This window comes from Narcine bancroftii, chromosome 7, assembly GCF_036971445.1.
Source record: "Narcine bancroftii isolate sNarBan1 chromosome 7, sNarBan1.hap1, whole genome shotgun sequence".
Lineage (NCBI taxonomy): Eukaryota > Metazoa > Chordata > Chondrichthyes > Torpediniformes > Narcinidae > Narcine > Narcine bancroftii.
The window spans coordinates 139,984,215-139,999,247 of NC_091475.1; positions in this window are offsets into that span (position 1 = coordinate 139,984,215).

A 15,033-nucleotide genomic window follows, 5' to 3' on the forward strand; every position below is an offset into this window, starting at 1 on the left:
TTTAAACATTTATCCTTTTCATAAACCTTCATAAGATTCTGATTTTCCTCATTCTGTTGTTCTTGTACATCCATCATATTTGTTGATAAATGCTTGTATTTTGATTCATATCTTTAACCTCAGACCTTAAATAATCTATTTCTTTCCACATCATTTTCATATAATCCCACAGGGCTGTGTAATAGCTCCAATCTGGTTCAATCTGTTCTTCACTTGTATCTTGTCATGTGCTGTCCAAAGTCTGGAGGAGGGAGTGTACATCAGGTACCAATTGGATTTCTCTCCCTTTGACCTTCACCGCTTGAACACATGGATGAAGTGCCTCTACACAGTCATTCCAGAAACCCTTTTTTGATGATGACTGTGTGCTCTTGGTGCACAAATATAGTGATCTAGAGTTAATGCTGAACAAATTCTCAGATGCTGCTACTCTCTTTGGGGTGACCACCAACCTGAACAAGACTGGAGTACTCCCTTAGTCCGTGCCAAGCCCCAACACATAGAACTAAAATTCACTGTTGACAACACCCACCTGACAAATGTAAACAGTTTCAAATCCTTGGGAAGCATCATCTCGAGTGATGGGTCTTTGGACAAAGAAATTGACTCCAGGATTAGCAAGGCCAGCCAGACTCTGGGAAGGCTGCGTAAAAGAGTGTTCAATCACACAATCTACACATCTCCACAAAGCTGAAAGTCTACTGAGCTGTGATCATTCCTTCTCTCCTATGTGAATGTAAGACCTGGAGTCTTTACCAGAATCACATCAAATAACTGGAGAAATTTCACATGTGTGCCATCTGCTGCATCCTTGGTATCCATTGGCAAGACCGTGTCTCCAACCTGGAGGTCTTGCATCATGTGAAGTCCACCAGCAATGAGTCCTTGATCATCAGAGCCCAGATGCACTGGATGAGACATGACATGAGGATGGACGACCACTCTATGCTTCGTCAGCTGTTCTATAGTGAACTAAAGACCAGAAAGAGACCTCAAAGTCGTCCACGTAAGTGCTATAGAGACACTGTGAAGGAAACACTATGCTACTGCGGTTTCCAACCAAGAGAACTAGAAGCTATGGCTTCTGACAGGTGCCGTTGGTGAGCCCTGTGTAACCAGTTTCGAAGACAGGCACTGCCAAAAACTTGTGGAAGGCTGTGAACAGCATCGCAGAGCAGCAGCCACAGTTATTACAACAACAGATCTCCAGAGCCCCAATTGTGCTAGACTCTGCACTTTCAGACTGGGACTGCAAAGTCACCTTTGTGTCCACAGATGAACTGCACAACAACATGCCTTCTTTGAACCGATGACCAATAATTTATTTGGTCACTTGGGAGTTCACAAGGATATAGGGACCACATTTAGATTCATACAAGGAGCTCATTATGAAGAGTGATTCATGTATTCAAGGCTCCCCATATTTTGCGATAAGTTATAGCAATTATGGGGAATTGGGCTTCAACGTTTATATTTAAAACAAACAGCATCTAGCTCCTAGAGTGAGGTGCACTCTGGCTGCAGATTTTGCAAGGGAAGAAATGCCTGAAAGATGAATAGAAAGGACATACGTTTTCTGATGTAATGCTACCTACTCTGCATTTACTGTCTGTAGGGAGCATGAAAAATGTATTAAGGATGTCAACATGATCCCACCCTGATTTTATTCCTCCTTCTCAAAGGATCAAAATGATTACAAAAAAAAATATAAGAAATAGAAGTCAGCGTCAAGACAAAGTACAGTGAGACTGCTCCAGCATTGAGTAAATTTATAACTGATTCTAGACCTCATCCATTTGGCCCAAATGCGCTAATATCAGGAAGAATATACAAACTCCACACTGGCTACACAGAAAAAATATGAAGCCTGATTACTAGAATTGTGAGGCACCATCTGTACTGTCCCCCACAATCACTTTCCATTGCCAATTTGTTGAATGTACCCCGAACACAAGCCCACTCCTCCTAACAATCTGCATTTAAAAATAGCTTGGCAGAGAATTGGTAACTCAATGGAGATTCAAAAAGGTGTGTTTGTGTGTGTGTGTGTGTGTGTGTGTGTGTGTGTGTGTGTGTGTGTGTGTGTGTGTGTGTGTGTGTGTGTGTGTGTGTGTGTGTGTGTGTGTGTGTGTGTGTGTGTGTGTGTGTGTGTGTGTGTGTGTGTGTGTGTGTGAGAGAGAGAGAGAAAGAGAGAGAGAGAAAGTAGGAAGGGAAAGTTAGAAAAGTAACATGTGAAAGACATTGATGACCAAAAATAGCAAAGGAGGTAAGTTAAAAAAAAATTCTGACAGAATTAAACAGTACCTGTACCATATTTTAAAACTGACAGCATTTGAAACAAGATAAATAAAATAATGATGTAAATGGAATAGACAAGATCTAATTTTTATTCCAAACTGCTTGCTAAGTGACCAAACTCAACATATAGGAAGTACAGGCAAAAATGATGAATGGTGCTAGAATACCACTAGGAGGGGAAGCTATCGGGGCAGTGTTGAAAATAAATTTGACTTGACAGATCATATCGCAGAATTAAAATTATTTGGGATCATGCTAATAGCTTAAATAAAACCAGAAAACATCAGTAGGGGTTATTTTAAAACCACCAAGTAGTATCTTAACATTGAGATTGACATAGATTGGAAAATTAGAGGAGCCTTCAATACATTAGATAAATAACATAAGGTTGAAGTATTTTTGTTCTGCGCTTTTGAAATGTCACTTTTTTTTCTTGCACAAACTGAAATTGTGAATGTTATCCATAATGTGGAATTTAATTTCTGCCATTGCAGTTGGTGTATCCTGTGCACCCATGTGGCTGCAATGTTTGAATTTCAGTGCATTTGTGCCTTTCACTTCTGTAGTTGATAATAAACTCTCATTTCATCATCTTAAAGCAAATTCATGGAATATATTCAAAAAATTGTCTCCATCAAGATGTAAAGGAACTAATGGAAAAATGGTGGTCTTTCACCTTATTTTGTCCAATGAGAATTTGGTCCCTTTCTCGTCATCCTCATCTGCCTTGGCATCCTTAAATCCTGCAATGCCCCCCAGCCTGGTATTTCTAGGGTTAGCTCTTTTGGAGGGCAAGGTTAAGTAGCAGGCAGCCAATAAGTTGTGATATCCCATCTGAGCTGCAATATACATCAATATTTAGTTGGTGAGTTTGCTTAACAAAAAAAGCCAGTGGTCCACTTGGTCACAGTTCTCATTGGACCTTGTCTCTCCATGTACTGCCTCTTGAGATTTACACTCAGCTTCCCAAGAAAGAGTTTGCAAAATAATAATGAAAAAGCCCCAGGCATGTCTCTGATTTGAAGTAGTAGTCAGATTGTCAATGCTCTGGATAGACTGGAAAATAATGAGGAATGGTACTGGTTGAGGATGTCATGACTGCCGCCAGGAAACTGAGCACTAATAAACTTGATATAATGCCTGTTGCCAGACACCAGGTGCACATGAAGGGAATGACATTCCTTCCTTGCCAAATCTAGATAGAAGCTGATGTCGGTATAGTTAGCCATTCTTCGCTGAATTGCCTCAATATTATTGCCTACTCATTTTGCTTCCTTGGGAAGTTTATTCCTCCTGAAATATTAAACATTGGAAATATTTCTAATTAAAAGAGGACTTTTTTTTTCCATAGTATTTTTTGTCACAACCTGAGAATTTTGTATAGAAAATCACAACGAGTTTGGTCCATTTGAAAGAAAAATATCCTTTGTCATCCAGAAAATGTGCTTTCATCAGATGCTTATACATTGCATTAGGTTTACATAATCTCTTTGCTGAAATTGATGCAAGATTAAGGACTTTAGAAAAAAAAGCTCAGCTCTTCTTCAAAGGAATGCATTGGGGATCTTTTAAATCAAGGGGGAATTGCAAACAAGAACTCATAATATCTCATATGATAAATCTTTTCAATAGTGCCCAACCCCTTCTGTGTAGCACTGCATGGCCAGCCACAAGCTTCTGTTCTGGACAAGGCTGAATGGTGGCACTCACATTACTCTCTTTTTCATTATTATTTTTTAAACTTTAGACATACAGCATGATAAGAGATCCTTCCAGCCCACGAGTGCATGCTGCCCAAATACTTTTATTGACTTACAACCCCTATAGGTTTTAAAGGGTGAAAGAAAACCAGATGACCCAGGTAAAACCCACACAGACACGGGGAGAACGTACAAACTTCTTAAAGTCAGTGATGGATTTGAACCCGGGTCTCTGGCTCTAAAAAGTGTTGTGCTAACGGCCACGCTAACCGTGCCACCTTGTTAGGACTTCTTGAATGGAAACGTCAGGTAACATTTACCTTTACAACCATGACTGCTAATGCTAGGGTTAAAAGGAAAATTAGTGTTAAAAGGGGTTTCATGAATCAACAGTTTAACAGGAAATTTTACAGATGCAGATATTGTCATGCAATACACAAAAGTGCTAGAGAAACTTAGGAGGTCATGCAGCATCTATAGCAGCGGTTTTCAAATGTTTTCTTTCCACTCACATACTACCTTAAGTGATCCCTTACTAATCACAGAGCACCTATGCAATAGGTGGTTTGTGAGTGGAAAGAAAAAGTTTGAAAACCACTTATCTATAGGAAGCAAAAGGAAAGTCAGGGCTCAGTCCCAAAATGTTGGTTACTCTTTGCTTCCTATAAATGCTGTCTTCCAGCTGCTCTTAATCCAGCTCTAAGTTGTTGACTAAACCTGGTAAATTGCAGAATTTTGAAGACTACAGAACCCTAAATTACATCTGTAGAAATGCAGAAGGTTGTGTTCATAGGATGAATATAGAAAGTTGTGTTTATTTAAAAAAAAGCAGTATAAGTTTTACTCAGTCAAGAAGCTCCCAGAGAATAGGATACAAGTTTAAAAACTAACAAACCTCCCAGACAGGAATCAATTCTCACTTCTTCTACAGAGCCCCACCCCAGGCTCCAGATATCCTGATGCCTGCCTGATATCTTTAATGCAATAGTGCTAATGGATTACTGATAGAGTCAATGAGCTGTCAAAAGGCAGTCCATTCATAAATCACCCAAATGCATCTGATTTTACTACCTGTTAGATGCGATGTAAATTGTCAAAGGCTGCATTAATCATCAGTATTAATGTACAGAGCCGCTGTCATACCCACGCTCCTGTTCGGCTCCGAATCATGGGTCCTCTACCGGCATCACCTACGGCTCCTAGAACGCTTCCATCAGCGCTGTCTCTGTTCCATCCTCAACATTCATTGGAATGACTTCATCACCAACATCAAAGTACTCAAGCTGGAATAGTCCGTAAGCATCGAATCCATGCTGCTGAAGACGCAACTGCGCTGGGTGGGTCACGTCTCCAGAATGGAGGACCATCGCCTTCCCAAGATCGTGTTCTATGGTGAGCTCTCCACTGGCCACCGTGACAGATGTGCACCAAAGAAGAGGTACAAGGACTGCTTAAAGAAATCTCTTGGTGCCTGCCACATTGATCACTGCCAGTGGGCTGATATCGCCTCCAACCGTGCATCTTGGCGCCTCACAGTTCGACGGGCAGCAACCTCCTTTGAAGAAGACTGCAGAGCCCACCTCACTCACAAAAGACAAAGGAGGAAAAACCCAACACCCAACCCCAACCAACCAATTTTCCCTTGCAACCGCTGCAACCGTGCCTGCCTGTCCCGCATCAGACTTGTCAGTCACCAACGAGCCTGCAGCAGACGTGGACATACTCCTCCATAAATCTTCGTCCGCGAAGCCAAGCCAAAGAAGAAGAAAGAAAGAAATCATCCAGAACACTTAGGACGCTACTCACTCCCTGGTTGATAATGTTTCTGCCCAAAAGTTTTGGCCACCATTGTTCACTTTAACAATTTATGATTAGAGTGAAACTAGCCGTTTGTTCATGTTAATTGAAAGCCAGAGAACAGATATTGATGTATACTCAGAGCAGCAACCCTTCCAGACTTCGGTTGATTTTTGTATACAAGAAGAATATCTCTTAATTATGACTTGTACGTGAGAATCAATGACTGACAACAAATCATTTCCCTATCTTTTGGCAGAGAATATGCAAAATGTAAAATGTAAGTTGTAACAATATGTTCAAAGACATTATATCCAATTTGTATGCAGAAATAATGCATTAAATAATGTATTGTGATTGTGTTCTTTGCATGAGACCAAAGCTTCTTTGTGAGGTGACCTTGTCTATCCAACACTACAGACTGCTCATTTCCACTAGCCTTTCTTGAATAAATTCTGTTTGAATTGTACTGTGTGGCTAAGTTGTACTTTTTGTACCTTGATAGGAGTGCGACTATCACACGTCTTGTTGATTGACAACATGCTTCAACCATACAAACCCATGAAGTGCAAACATGTTATTAAAAATTCATTTTCTTGCTAAATTAACTCTGGTAATAGCAAGAAAATGCATTGCTGTTACTTGGAAATCTGGTGTTTCTTTAACATTAGGAAGATGGCAAGCGGAAATTCAAAGTTGTATTTTGTTAAAAAAAAGTATGTATAATTTGTGAGATAAATATTCTATTTTTTTTTACAGATATGCTCAAACAATAGGTTTAAATTTATAAATAAATCCTTTGATTCTTCCGGTTTCATGAGGTGTTTCCTTAATGAAATATCTTTTTATGGAAATGTTTTTACGTGAGATTTTTGAGTGTTTGCAAGAGCAATCCAAATCAATATGTATTCTTATTCTTTTAGTATATTAGTGTTTTTATATATTTGTTGTAGTTTTAGTTTTTTTGGGGGGTAGGTAGGAGCATTTTGAGGAGGAGGAGAGGGTGGGAGGGCGTTTTAGTTAGTTTTCTTTAACTTTTTTCTCTTTTTATATATAAATTCAACATGTATTAATCATTTCATTTGTATGCTATTTTGATATATGAAAACTATATCTATGCCTATGTTTATTATAAATAAAATATTGAAAAAAAAATAATTCTCTACATTCACACTTGGACTTCTTCCCTGCTGATCTTGGTACAGTCAGTTACAAATGTGATGAAAGGTTTCACCAGGACATTGTGACCATGGAAAAGTCGTATCAGGGCAACTGGAATCCATCAATGCTGGCCAGCTATTGCTGGATACTGACACGAGATGCATCAGATGCTGAGTATAAATGAAAATCAATGACAAAACATTGCAAGTCAGTTAAATGAACTCAAGGTGTCAACATCATTATACAATTAAACATCAAGTCAGCTCAACTTTATTTATCATTTATACCATGCTCACTCAATAGAGCAAGATACCATTTCTCCAGGAACACAGAACATATTTACATAGATATAAGTTAGGAAAGCAGTTAACACATTAAAATATTAAGGTATTAAGATCTATACACTGAAAGTCCATGCACAGTATGCACATCTGTACTGGGACTTCAGGAGCCTGAATGGCTTGGGGGAAAAAGCTGTTTCCCACTCTGGACCTAAGGGCTCAAGTGGCAGAAGGGGGAACAATTCTGCCAGATGGCAGAAGGGGGAACAATTTACATGTGAAATGTGTGGAGCCTTTCACAATGCTGTACGTTGCCAGCAACTGGGACCAAGGTTTGAATCCAGAGCTGTCTGTAAGGTGTTTGTATGTTCTCCCAGTGTTGGTGTGCGTTTTCTTTGGTTTCCTCTCACTATTCAAAACGTACTGAGGTTTGTAGGTCATTTGGGTGTAATTGGGTGGCACAGGCTCATGGGCCGAAAGAGCCTGTTACCATGCTGTATGTGTAAATTTTAAAAAAATATATTAAAACATAAAATTAAATATAAATTAATATATGCACCATCAATGGAATTTCAAGTAAAATCTAACAGCTCAAAACAATCTGCAACTTGTTTTGATGAGGCTTTCATGAATTTACTCTATTTATTCAAGAGGTAAAAGTATGCACTGGATTGCCTCAGTCCTGGCTGCTGCACAGTGTTGCCAACTTTAAGTCCCAGCCTGCTTGCACTTACTGTCTCTGGAGATAGAGGGATGCTCAAGTTAACTACCTTCCCCTAGGTTGCTCTGCTCCAAGAGGCATCTCACAAGCTAGAACAGGTTCTTCAAGAAAGCAGGATTCAGGTATTGTACTCTAATGCCACTGTCCCAGAATGCGTAAGATCCAAGGATATTTAAAAATCAGATTTTGGGGACTTAAAAAAAATTGACATATCAGAAAGGTTGTTAAGAGACAAACAAAAAAAAAAATCATTGCAATAGAGTAAAATAATCAGATGATTTTGCTCAAACTAACTTTTTCCACAGATTCTTGCTTGGTGCAATGATAAGTGATTCAGCTGAAGGCTCACCTCATTGAATTTCAATCACACTCAAGGACAACCCTCCATGTGGTGTGAGTCCCTAATTTTCCTTTCCCTTTGTGTGCAACAGAATAGGTATCCAGGACAGGAGCTATGACCAAGTGGGCAAAGGCAAGAACAAAATTCAACTTTAGAGTGGGTGGAAGTTGGAACAGATTGCAAAATGGTTTGCTATCAAAGATGTGATCATGGGATACCTGAGGAAGATGATAACAACATGGAACTGTCCCAAAAGCATCACATCAGGCATTTTTCATGGATCAGGTAATCTAGAGTTGAGATAATCATGGGATTCAAGGATCAGGGGTGGGGAGCTAGGTTAAAGATAAAGCAGGAAGATGTAAAAGAGTTCAGGAGACTGACAAATCACTGGTCAGTCTGAATCATGAGAGAAAAGAGAGTTGGTGATTAGCGAGTTGGAAGCATATATAAAGACCTGAGCCAATCAGGGAGCTAGGGATTTTGCAGATGGGAGAAAAGAACTGAGGAGATTTCCAAAGGTGAGCTAGAAGTTTGGGTTAAAAAAAAATTGTTGTGTGGATAGAAAAAAGTACATAAAATGGTGGAGAAGCTCAGCAGGAAATGTTTCATTTTATGGGATGAATAGTCTGAAGAGGAGATGGTAAATTATGGTCCAATTGACTGGAATTTCAGCCCAGAATAAATGCTACAGAAATCTATTTGTCCACAACTAGTTGATAAATAGTGTTCATCTGAACAGTGGACACTAATAAACATGACAGCCTTTCAAAAAAAGCACCTTATAGGGAATGATAAAGTTTGACACACATCCAAAGGAGATTTCATCAGACCTTTAAGAATGATCCATAACTCTATATTTCTAGAGAAATTTCTAGAGAAGTGTATTTGATGTAAAAATGCTTATCATCATATTATACTTTGGAAAAGGCAACTTGATTTTCAATTCTAAAAAAAAACCCAACAGATCACATGTGTTTTTATGATCTTTTATGATAAAAAAAAGTCAGTATTTGACCAGCAATTAAATTCAACTTCATCTAATTGGTAACAAACTCTTTTACCTGCTTATCTTGACTGTCATGACTGCTAATCCATCATATGTTTTGGCAAAATATTGCAAAGAGAAATGTTTTAATTATTTGTGTCGGGTCAGACATGATGTTCAAACCAAGGGCAAAGGTGCAAAAAGGTGGTGGGCAGAGTTTAGGGCTATAATCTTAATTAAATTGCCTTTGAATTTAAATTCAGCAACTAAAGCTGATTTAGTTTACACACCTGAGTACCTGGAAACAAGCTTATAAAATATCTTGCTATGACCTAGAGGTATATCTGCTGTTCATTGTATTGTTTCAGATATCTATAATTTACCTATATTACTCTTATTCAAGGTGGAAGAACCTTATTCTGTTCAACAGATCATAAACTTGAAAATAGTTTTAATAAAGGTAATATTCTGGAACTAAGCTAGCGACTTGACAACTACAGGAGCTTAAATACCAAATTTGGGATTTAATGCATATCATCTACATAATGGCATGCTTAGTGGAGGTGACCCAGGCTCAGTGCTATCGTCCCAGTCCAGTGATCCAGAATAATGATATCTCAGGTGCTGTCCATATGCAATTTCTAATGTCTCCCTGTACACTGTGAGGTTTTCTCTCATGTTCTAGTTATCTTCCACATCCAAAAGCCATGGGTTAATTGGCCACAGTAAATTGTGTAGAGGTGAATAGGGTTGAGTAGATGATGGAAATAAGAAGGCAGAGAATAGAAATTGGAGTAACATGGGATTTGTGTTGCTGGGTATAATTGTCAGCATGAAAGTGGTGGGCTGCAGGGCCTCATTCTGTGTGTCATTAATCTAGAATTCTATGACATTATCAGCAACTTGGGGACAGAGGGTGAAAGTAATAATAATATTGTTTATTGCCATACACTGCACATTGTACGAAGTAATGATCCCCCAAAATTCTTACTTGTTGGAGCTGAATAGTTACCATAGAACACAAATGAAAAGTGGTATTAAAATAGAGCAAACAGGCCTTTTGTGGTATCAGAGCAGTCCTTAATTAGTGTAACAATGGAATGTTCAAGATCCTGACCCCTGTTGGAAAATGTTCTTGAACCTAGTCCTGCTGGTCCTCAGGCTTCTGTACCTGCTGCCTGAAGGTAGAAGTGTAAAGAGATTGTGACGAGGGTGATGAGGGATCTTTGTCATGTTGTCTGCCTTCTTCAGGCAGCACCTCTTCAATGAATGGGAGGACACACTCTTTGGTGGATCCTCCCTCCACCTCATCACTATGGGCAGGTGCTTGTCGCTCAGCCTCCTCTTCCTAAAATCTACAATAAGCTCATGGTCTTGGTGATGTTGAGAGCAAAATTAATTTTCACCCAACCAGATTATCGATCTTCATCTAACAAAAGTTATTCAGCTAGCAACAGTAGTATTATCAGCAAATTTATGGATTGCATTGGAACTGAATTTGGCTACACAGTCATGAGTACAAGAAATGAAGCAGGAGACTGAGCACACAGCCTTGGGATACACCAAGCTGCATTGACCGGTGACTGCCGATGAGGAAATTGTGGATGCAAATAGACAGAGGTCACGTTTTGCTGGTATGATGGTGTTAAATGCCAAGCTGTTGTCGATGAACAATAAGTTGATCTAAATATTGTTGGGGTTCTCATGATGCATGAATGTCATACATCATGGCATCACTTAATATGTCAAAGTGACCTCAAATCACTTTAAAGAACTCACATGCACACCCAAGAATAGACAATAGATCAAGTTCATACATGTATAATAAATATTTCTTGTTTATTATTCTCTGCTGCCTAGAATGAGAAGGGGTGGAGGCAGGGATGGGGTGGTGGTGGGGGGGGAGGGTGCTGTTAACCTGCCAAATGAATGTTAACATCCTCTGATGTAGCAAATGAAATTGCTGGGTTTTTTTTGCATGGATTGACAGTTCTTAGTTCAGCCTGGTCAAAACCCTTGTGGTCCAGACAAGAGGAGAGGACTGGCTGCCTAATGTTTCATTTGAAATAAGAGAAACAAAAAAGAACTCTGTGCTGACCTGAAAGAAAGAGGTTATCATCTGGAGAACCCTGATGGGGCAAGTTTCTTCGGCAAGACACTGAAGTGGCTGATCGGAAAAAAATCAATTTGTGTCCAACCAGCAACAAATCTTTCTCTGAAAACTGACAAGAACCATCCTGAGTGTTAACCATTTACCTTTAAAGCACCAAAGCCTGGTAAAATTCATAAATGTTAAATTCTATTCACAGTGTAAGAATTAACCTGAACGTGGAGGAATGAGAAGTGAGATTGGACTGTGAATCAAAGAACTTTTCTGAACTTACACACACATTACATATATGTGCACTTAGAATTAGAAGGGGGTTAAGTTAGGTTAAGTAAGTTAATAGTAATAAGTTAGAGTTTGAGCCTGTTTTCATGTTTAAAGATAATTTAAAGGAACTTTTGTTTAAGTAACCATTTATATCAAATGAAGCTGTGCCAACACTTGTTTGTTCTAGACACAAACATATTTCTGGAATTAGATTAAATTAGATCTTAAAACAGGGATGTTTTACAGAATGCTTGCTAAATATTGGCATCACATCTGCTAATTTTGCGTACATCCAATCTTTTCAAATATTCTTATTAAATTAGCATGAGACATGCAATGAAATATGTAAAAGTAATTCCAATCCCAATTCAAACTACAACCTACAGCACCAAAATGTTGAGGCAGAAGTTTGATTCAATTTTATTTTATTATGAGCTCAATTTCATTTAGTTTGAATGTCACTTTAAGGGCTAGTACCAGCTGCAACCATTCACAGCTGTGGAGAACCTGGGTGGCAACATTTAGGACAGACTGGCCCTTATCAGGAAAGCTTATACTAAGACATTTATTTCTGGAATATACCATTTATTACCAGCACGTACCATTAAAAAGTTTATAAATCAAGACAGAAATGGAAGGTTGATTTGAATATTGTGATAGCTGAGAAAAGTTGGGCAGAACTTTGCCAAGATTGTATGATCAAAATTATAAATATTAGATATCATTTGGTTCATTATAATTATTCACATCAATTATATTTAATACATCAAAACTGCTTAAAATGAAATCAGGTCAATGTTTTAGATGTAATGATGGAATAGATACTCTTTATTTACATTCTAATTGGTCATTTTCTAAGGTTAGAACTTTTTGGGAGGATCTGGGAAAGATGTTGGGATTAATTACTAAAACTGTTTTTCCACAAAACCCAGACCTGTTTTTGCTGGGGAACATTGAAGGAACAAGACCTAAATTAAATTTTCTATTTCATCAAGTCAAATTTGTTAAAATTGTTTTATCAGTGGCAAGGAAGTGTATTGCAGTAACCTGGACATCAGATTTGTATTTTGGTATGGAAAGATAGCATTTTGAGATACAAAGCTGTATCTTCTTTCTTCTTTTTCTTTGGCTTGGCTTCGCGGACAAAGATTTATGGAGGGGGTAAATGTCCACGTCAGTTGCAGGCTCGTTTGTGGCTGACAAGTCCGATGCGGGACAGACAGACACGGTTGCAGCGGTTGCAGGGGAAAATTGGTTGGTTGGGGTTGGGTGTGGGGTTTTTCCTCCTTTGCCATTTGTCAGTGAGGTGGGCTCTGCGGTCTTCTTCAAAGGAGGTTGCTGCCCGCCAAACTGTGAGGCGCCAAGATGCACGGTTTGAGGCGTTATCAGCCCACTGGCGGTGGTCAATGTGGCAGGCACCAAGAGATTTCTTTAGGCAGTCCTTGTACCTCTTCTTTGGTGCACCTCTGTCACGGTGGCCAGTGGAGAGCTCGCCATATAACACGATCTTGGGAAGGTGATGGTCCTCCATTCTGGAGACGTGACCCACCCAGCGCAGCTGGATCTTCAGCAGCGTGGACTCGATGCTGTTGACCTCTGCCATCTCGAGTACTTCGACGTTAGGGATGAAAGCGCTCCAATGAATGTTGAGGATGGAGCGGAGACAACGCTGGTGGAAGCGTTCTAGGAGCCGTAGGTGATGCCGGTAGAGGACCCATGATTCGGAGCCGAACAGGAGTGTGGGTATGACAACAGCTCTGTATACGCTTATCTTTGTGAGGTTTTTCAGTTGGTTGTTTTTCCAGACTCTTTTGTGTAGTCTTCCAAAGGCGCTGTTTGCCTTGGCGAGTCTGTTGTCTATCTCATTGTCGATCCTTGCATCTGATGAAATGGTGCAGCCGAGATAGGTAAACTGGTTGACCGTTTTGAGTTTTGTGTGCCCGATGGAGATGTGAGGGGGCTGGTAGTCATGGTGGGGAGCTGGCTGATGAAGGACCTCAGTTTTCTTCAGGCTGACTTCCAGGCCAAACATTTTGGCAGTTTCTGCAAAACAGGACGTCAAGCTGTATACCTTTAGAGAAAATCACTTACAATTTAAGAAATAAATATTCATATTTTTGTGCAGATTTGGAGCCCATATGTGCAAAGGTTAGGAATAAATATGTAAAAGATGTACTTCCGGCCTCCTATGTCTTTTCTTAATCTTCTTCTCTAAAAGTCATATACATATAAAGACTCCAGCATGCAAACCAACCCTGTGTTCAAACCGGAAAAACACTTTACTTCTTTACTTTGGTTTTCCTTTGTGTTTCTTCAGCCAATTATATTATATATTTACTATGTTATATATTCTATACAGTGGGAGTAGGGTAAGGAGGGGTAGGGAGGAGGGGTTTAAATACTGAGTAATCATTGTATTTTAAGTTGGAACATTTTTAAATAAATTTTAAAAAAACATCTCGGACAGACTGTACACACAGTTGATACTCTGGAGGAAGAAAAAAATAAAATTTGTGGTGATAGTCATGTGAGTGGAACACTGAAAGAAAGAACATTTCATTATTGACCACCAGCCATCTCATGGAACACTGATCTGGAATGACTCTGTATGAAATGGACAACTCAGCTGATTATCCCTGTCAGTGGAATTATTGAATCACACTGTGACCAAAGGAAAAATCACTTTGATTGACCTGTATCTGGGTAAAGGAAGCAAGATAATAGCTGCATCAGATAATGACCATTGTAATGGTCATTTTGATTGACTCATACCTGGGCTTTGGAAGCACTGTGGAAGTCACACATTTTGTTTCCCCTACACAGGGAAAAAGGAAGTTTTGACAACTATTCATATGAAAGGATCTTTTCTCTGGAAGCAATTTGACAAGGATTCATGAGTTTTCAACAGTCCAGTCACTCTGCTCCCTCCTCCTTCGTGATTATTTCTGGGCATCAGTTTAATAGTCTGTGTTTCAATACAGGATTTCTAAGACTGAACCTTGGAATGACATTCCAGAATTGTGCCTAATGGTTTGGGTCCCCCCCTCTACCCGATCCCCTGCCCCCCCCCCCCCACACACACACACACACACACACACACACGCACACACACACACATTCACACTTTGTTGGTGTTAATTGAACTAATGTGTTATATTATTAGTAATTATTAATAAATATATTGTTTTAAAAGAAAAACAGTAACACGGTGAATTTTTATTGCTGCTGTAGCACTTTCTCTTCATTATATGATAGATCAGTGTGTCTTGTTATCAGAATAATCATGCAGCAGGTTTCCTCTTTCCAAAAATATTACATTGAATAGGAAGAATAATTCAAAACCCTCTCACAAGCAACATAAGAGACTGGATAT